We start from the raw sequence: 7,628 nt of genomic DNA, 5'->3' as shown, positions 1-7,628 counted from the left end.
CGCTTCTCTTTCCCTCCCATCTCTCCACCACAGCTTGCACATTGTAGTGGCAGGTGAGGCATGTGGATGGGCCACGTGACAGGTGGGCCTCCGGGTGTTTTCTGCCTGCCCTCTATTTTTGTTTCTCAAGACAGGTTTTCTCCGGCTGTCCTGGAACACACTCTGTAGTCCACGCTGGCCTTGGACTCACATCTGCCTGCTTCTGCCTCCTGAGTGCTGGGATTAAAGTCTACTTTTTATAAACCTTAAAACTTTTTTTTTGGTAATTATATTTATGTACAGGTGTACATTTAAACCAGTTTAGTGGTGAGTTCTCTAGCTTTTGCCTTTTCCAGGTTGGCAATGAGAGCCATAGATTTAGGACCCAGGATGTGGCCTCCCTAGTGGCGGCGGAGCTCATGGTATCTGTCGCTGTAATTGGTCCTGATGGCCTCCACCAGCTTGGCCAGAGCACCCTTGTCTTCCTTAACCGAGTTAACCTATGTGAAGGCGACAGTGTTGCAGGTCTTCCTGTGGACCAGCCACCCCAGCCTGGCCTCTCCCTTGATGCTGCAGTAGGGACCCCATCTTTCAACACTGGGCAGGTAGGAAAACCACCAGTTCAATGGGGTCTACATCATGGGCAATCACCACCAGCTGAACCTTCTTGTTCTCCACCAAAGTGGTAACTGTCTTGAACCCTGGCTCGAAGGACAGGTGGTCTCTTAGTTGGGATGGCCCCTTTCCCAGCTGCTTTCTTCTCAGAACCGGCCAGTAGCCTTTGCTTCTTCTGCTTTGTCTCTGGCCTGTACTTGTGGGCAAGCTTAAGCAGTTGGGCAGCTGTTTGCAACTCCAGGGCCTGGGTGAACTGGTTAATGGCAGGAGGTACTTTGAGCTGCTGATAGAGGACGGCCCTTTGTTGCTGCAGCCTAATGTTTGGGGCCATTTGACGAAGCGTGTGAGATCTCTTTTGGGCTGGATATCCTGCCCAATGCCAAAGTTCTTGGGCCTTTTCTCAAACAAAGGACTGACCACCTTTTTGTCCTCCAGTTTCTTCATGACGGTAGGGGCTGGGGCCACCTTCTTCCCCTTGGCCTTCTTTCCTTTTGACATCTTGCTGGGATAGAAGAGAACTATTTTTTTTTTACTTTATTTTTTTTTAACTTTTATTAATTACACTTAATTCACTTTGTATCCCTCCATAAACCCTGCCCTCCTCCCCTCTTAATCCCACCTTCCCTCCCCCTTCTTCACGAATGCCCCTCCCCAAGTCCACTGATAGGGGATGTCCCCCTCTCCTTCCTTCTGATCTTAGTCTATCAGATCTCATCAGGAGTGGCTGCATTGTCATCCTCTGTGGCCTGGTAAGGCTGCTCCCCCCTCAGCGGGAGGTGATCAAAGAGCAGGCCAATCAGATTATGTCAGAGGCAGTTCCTCTTCCCATTACTATGGAACCCACATGGACACTGAACTGCTATGGGCTACATCTGTGCAGGGGTTCTAGGTTATCTCCATGCATGGTACTTGGTTGGAGTATGAGCCTCTGGAAAGACCCCTGTGTTCAAATTTTATGGTTCTGTTGCTCTCCTTGTGGGGTTCCTGTCCTCTCCAGCTCTTACTGTTTCCCACTTCTTTCAGAAGATTCCATGCACTTTGCCCAACAGTTGGCCATAAGTCTCAGTGTCTGCTTTGATAGTCTGCAGGGCAGAGCCTTTCAGAGGCCCTCTGTAGCAGGTTCCTAATATGTTTCCCGTTTTCTTTTTCTTCTGATGTCCATCCTCTTTGCCTTTTGGGATAGGGATTGAGCATTTAAGTCAGGGTCCTCCCTCTTGATTAGTACCTTTGCTGACTTAATTTTCTGTTTGTCAAAAGGGTTTTTATAGATTCAAGGTGGCTTTATTGTCTAAAGTAAGAGTGATCAAAATTTCATGGTGATCATTTTACATTTTCTTTTTAAAATTAATTTTTCATACAATATATTTTGATCATGTCTGTTTTCTCTCCAGTGCTTCCCAGATCTGCCCTCTCCTCTGCAGCCAGTGCTCTTACCTACTGAGCCATCTCTTTAGCCCTGCAGACCTTGTTCTATATCTTACCTGTACAGACTCTTCTCTTCTCACTTCTGAAGCCTCCTGAGTGCTGCTGCAGCCTCTCTGGCATATATTGCTCAGTAACCCAAATGAACACACACAGATATACGGATATATTTACTGTGTGCTGTGATTTGAGGTAATAGTAGTAATTAAAACTGGAATAAAAACTTGCATTTGCTTCAGCCCGCCTACTAGGGTAGGCGGGTTTTCATGGCAATTTGCTGTCATTGAAATCTTGTGCATTTATTGTTCTTCAACAAATTCTAACATTCTGGAAAGACACAAGCAAGTTCATCCATGTTTCTGGCATGAATTAAAGTGTTCAGATAGACTTTTCTCAAACAAACAAACAAACAAACAAACAAATAAACAAGGAAACGAGCCCCAACCGCTCTAATAAAACATTCAAACAAAAACAAAATAAGATAAACAACAGCAGTAACAACCAAACCAAACCAAACTTTTCTAAAGTTAAATCAGTTTTAAAACTTAAATAAATCCATTTTCTTCTGTTTCGAGCTTCTTTTGGGCAGCCCTGCAGTTTGAACGCAGGGTCTTGCACATGCTAGACAAATCCTCCCTAGTCTCACCTCCAGCAGCTTGTCCTTGTTTCTGACCTTTGATTTTATCAGGCGTCTCTTAAGTCACCTTGAACTTGGGATGTTCCTGTCTCAGCCTGGTATTACAGACCTCATTGCTGGTATTACAGACATGAGTCACCACATCTGATTTGGTTAGAATTTTTTTTTTTTTTGTAATCACATTGTTGAGTTTTGTTTCTTGGAAGTTAAGGCTGGCTCAAATGATGTCAACACCCTGGAACCTGAGTATTACTTGGACAGTTGATTCTTAAGTTGATTTTTGTTGTTTTAAACTTTGATACACATTTTTACAAGTGAATTGACACTCATGGGGATTGCTGGATGATATTTGCCAACAGTTTTGTTTTTAGAGTTGAGCCTTCTTATTGGTAGAGGATTGGTGTTCATGGACCTCCAGGCCAGCTTCTGGGTTTGGCTTTATAGTTCATCTGCATTGGGTATAACATGCTTTTGACAAACCATATGAGACCAGAGACAAAGAAAAACCCCTTGTATCTTTGAAATATTTCTCAGCAATCCTCGAGGGACGAGAACCAAGCTGGTCTGTACTCTTCAAGGAATTTCCAGCTCACAGGAACAGTTTCTGCCATTTTACTTCAGAACTCTGGCATGGAATCTGGAACTGCCAAACTTGGGGTTACACGCTTGTTCCGTCTTTTACTAGCTGTGAAATCTTCCTAATGCCAACCTCAAGACATGAAAGTGAAATCCCACACAGTGCTGGAGCAGTCAGTGACGAGCTTCCAGATATGGCCACCATCTTCATCTGCTCTCTGCAGTTTTTTTTTTTTTTTTTTTTTTTTTTAATGCTGTGTCTTCAGAGGCAGCAGGCACTGTGAGGATAAGGACTAGACTCCAGGCATCCAGCTGACCTGGAACAGCGGAATTAGGATGCTCCCACCCCTAGCTGGTCGTGTTCTGTTTCTGAACCCTTAGGAGCGCTAGGTGTCATTCTCAGAGAGAAATGGGTGAGGGGAAGTGGGATAGCCATGTGTTGGAAGTGTCTTTCTAGACAGTTGCTCTTCCACTCTTCTCACATTGCACTTCTGAAAGTACCTGCAGAGGCTGCTGCAGAGGACCCAGCTCTTCCTGGGCTGGGGATGCGCTTCAGTGTAGGTCGGTTTGCCACAGGTTGCTTGCCCAGTGAGCACGAGGCCCTGAGCTCAGTCTCCTGTGACGCAGAAGGAAATCAGGTGCTTTAGCTCTGACTAAGAAAGTGGGCTTCTCGAAGGAGCCGAGCACTGAATTTAGTATCAATTATGAAGTAATGTTCCCACATGCAAGACAAGATCACCACAAGGATGCAGACATGTGCTTTCAAGCTCTGAGTAAGAGAAACAAACATTGTAGCTTTTTCTGGAGCTCAGCCATGTACCGACACATACCTTCCCTTTGGCTCGCGTATCATGGTTCTAGGAACTGATCCTAAACAGGTGTTTCAAAGTATAACGAGACACATGTGAGTCTGTATGTGTACACACAGAAGCACACCTGAACACATACCACACAACACCCTCTGTTTATACTAATTAAAGCACAGTGCAGCCTTGATTTCTTGTTTTCAATAGTTGGAAGTTACTTTTGTATAATTAGTTTATGTGCACATATGTGTGTGGGTGGAAAGGGAGAGCAGGTCCTAGGGTACCTTACGGAGGTCGGGGGTACTTTTTTCCTTCTACCTTATGGCTCTAGGGACTGAAATCAGGTTGTCAGCTTTGGTGGCAAGCGTCTTTACCTACTGAGCCATCTTGCTGCAGTCTTACTTCCTAACAAGTGATGATTGCTGAGTAAGTTGTGTTTGCACATGCCACAGGGTCCTGGGAAGTGATGTTGCCAGCTGTTTATTGCATGGGAAGACACTAGTCATACCCTGTACATAACCGTTACAAATACCCAGCTAGGTGAGGATAGGCTACTCTTTTGTTTAATAGCTCAGTATTTTCTTGGATTTGTGACCCTTTATCACTAAAATTCAGCCATTTCATTTTTCCTCAAAAGCCAAAGTGTCTTCTCAACATTTTGGAATTAAAGCTGGTAAGTGTGGGTGTGCTGGCATCTATCTTTAATCCCAGTACTTGGGAAGAAGAGGCAGGAGGAGCTCTGTGAGTTCCAGGCCAGCCTGGTATATGTAGTGAATTCTAGGACAGTAAGGTCTCTATATATAGAGAGACCCTGTCTCAAACAAACAAATGAGCAAACAACAAATGCACCTAAAGCCAAAACAACCCACTCCCAAATTTTTAGGACTGGAGAGGGTCCTGCAGTTAAGAGTACTGGCTGCCCTTCCTGAGGACCCTGGTTCAATTCCCAGCACCACATGGTGCCTCACAACTGTCTGTAACTCCAGTTCTGGGGATCCAACATCCTCTTCTGTCCTTTTGAGCACCACATGGGTGTGATGCAGAGACACACAGGCAAGCAAAACACCCATGTACAGCAGAAAATGTGCAAGCACGGAGCCCTCCTCTTGACTCTGAGTCCCTTTCTTGCCAAGCAGTACTTACGTTTTGAACATTTGCTCTCAGTGGAGCCTCGGAGGACCTGAAAAAGGTGGTGGCGTTTTTTCCATTTCTCTATGGACAAGCCTTCTTCCAAAATACAGTGGTGAGGTGGGCAGAGATTATGGGCACTCCCACCCCAAAGGAGGGAATAGAAGGCTGAACAGTCACCAGTTTCAAGCAGCCCTGAATCCCGCAGAGGGAAGCCCGAGAGGTTGCCTGGGCAAGCCTGGTCACCTTGTGCACTCTGACTGAACTCAGTGACAGGCTGCCTCATTTCGGTGCTCTCCCTCAGGAACAGGTTCTCTGAGAACTTTAGTGACTGATATCCAAATCTGATTTTTTTTTGGTATGAAATATATTTTTCCCTCTAAAATAATTCAAGTTTTGATTTTCAAGACTATTTGCTCTGACAAGCAGAACAAAACAGAACCAAGAAATGCTTTAATTTAACTGAAATTTGTCAGATAAAGTTATTTGCACTTATTATGTTTAACATACAACTTTGAAATAGGGATACATTGTGGTGAGACTAAATTGAGCTAGTTAATACGCTGGAATAGAAAGAGTCAGGAGACTGAAACACGTGGGTGCCATCCTTGCAGCCGGGATGAATGAGATGGATGAGAATGCAGCGGTAAGCACAGGTGCTCGTAATTCTAGCACAATCAAGTGTCTCTCTTTATAGGATTGTCAGTGTTTTCCGTCTTATGTAACTAAGATCTGAGGACATACATAGATTTCAACAATGTCTACTATGTACTTTGTATATTTGCCTTTATCATTCAAGTTAAACATTTAAATAATTCCTTTATCAATTTAAGAATTGATATTTTAACCTTTATTTTTTTAAAATTTCATTTTACGTATAGTGTATGTGTTTTTTGCCTGCTCCTATGTCTGTGTGCTGTGTTTATGCCTGGTGACGTTTGAGGCCAGAAAAGGGCACCAAATCCCCTGGGACAAGTGTTACAGATGGTTTCAATCCACCATGTGGGTCTTGGGAATTGAACTTGGGTCTCCTGGAAGGGCAAGGAGTGCTTTTAGCTGAGCTATCTTGATAGCCCCAAGAACTGGTATTTTGTGGGTATAGAGTGGTGACTCAATTTTACTTTTTATATTTGGTTTCATTTCCAGTAGCATTTATTAAAATAATCCATTCTCTGCAGTCCTCTGTGGGTTACGTCTAGAATCTTCTGTGTTGGCTGTGATCCAGTCCATGATGAAGTCGGCCCTACAGATTCTCAAATACATTGGCTGCAGATCATTGCTATTATTATGCAACACCACGTTTCTCCTTCATTTGAGTAATTTAAACACAAATATCGACGGTAGTTGAATTGTGTTGGATAGTATTGTATCATTTTAGTGGATATACTAAGACAAACATTTTAATATTTTTAACTTTGTGTTTATATGTATTGGTGTGTTTTGCCTGCTTCACACATTTATGTTTGTGTGTAGGTGTCTAGGTGTCAGATCTCAGAGTTACAGACAGTTGTGAGTTCCATGTGGGTGCTGGGAGTTGAAGTCAGGTCCTCTGGAGCCAGGACCAGTGTGGTCTCATCAAGTGGGAAGTAAAAAGGGTTGTGGGGGTATGCACAGGAGACAGGACCCAACATTTCCTCCTGGAGGCTAGCTCAACAACGTTTAGGGGTAGATTTTAAAACAGTGTTAAACATACTAATTTTTCTTCAAATTCTTTGATGCATCCCTCATGTTTCCATTTATTCTAAATATCTCTGCATATACAGCTTAAAAGCCTGTTTAAAGAAGAGTTCAACATTGAGTTTTCTGGTTAACTCTCTTTCTAACTTAATGATATTTCACTCAAGGATTGAGGACTGTTTTCTTTAAAATGATTAATTATTTTTTGATTATTTGGGACAGAGACTCAAACAATCAAGCTAGCACCCAGTCCCCAGGCCTTAGCTCCTGAGTGCTGGAATTGTGTGTATCATCATGCTCAGCTAAAATAAACTTTTAGAAATTACATTTCTTTAGTGTGTGCACACACCTGCCATAGCAGATGTATGAAGGTCAGAGGACAATTTGTCGAAGGCGTTTTCTTCTTCCGCCATGAGTGTTCTTGGGGTTCAACTTGGGCTTCCAGGAAAAATGTCTTACCTCTGAGCCATCTTGACAGCCCTAAAATTTAGTTATTTACATTTTAAGAATATTTATTTTATTTATATGTATGTGTGCATGTGTGTGTGTGTGTGTGTGTGTGTGTGTGTGCAGATTGTATATGGATACCGAGAAGAAGGCATCAGATTCTCTGGAGCTGTAGTTACATGCAGTTATAAGCTGTTGGATATAGTTTCTGGGAGCTGAATCCAGGTTCTTTGCAAGAGCAGAATGTGCAATTAACTTCTGAGCCATCTCTCTATTTCCCTAAAATTAACTTTAAGTGAAACAGAAAAACATAAAGAATTATCATGTGAATAGTTCTTTGA

General features: G+C 43.2%; 1 pseudogene; it reads right to left on the bottom strand.

Annotated features, from left to right (window-relative positions):
* Positions 1 to 380: 380 nt before the first annotated feature.
* LOC110552129 (large ribosomal subunit protein eL8-like) lies at positions 381 to 1,093 on the bottom strand (annotated as a pseudogene).
* Between the last annotated feature and the right edge of the window lie 6,535 nt (positions 1,094 to 7,628).

This window comes from Meriones unguiculatus, chromosome 9 (assembly GCF_030254825.1).
Source record: "Meriones unguiculatus strain TT.TT164.6M chromosome 9, Bangor_MerUng_6.1, whole genome shotgun sequence".
In the NCBI taxonomy this organism is placed as follows: Eukaryota; Metazoa; Chordata; class Mammalia; order Rodentia; family Muridae; genus Meriones; species Meriones unguiculatus.
The sequence above is the reverse complement of the archived record's forward strand: the minus strand, read 5'-3'. Positions and strand labels throughout refer to the sequence as shown.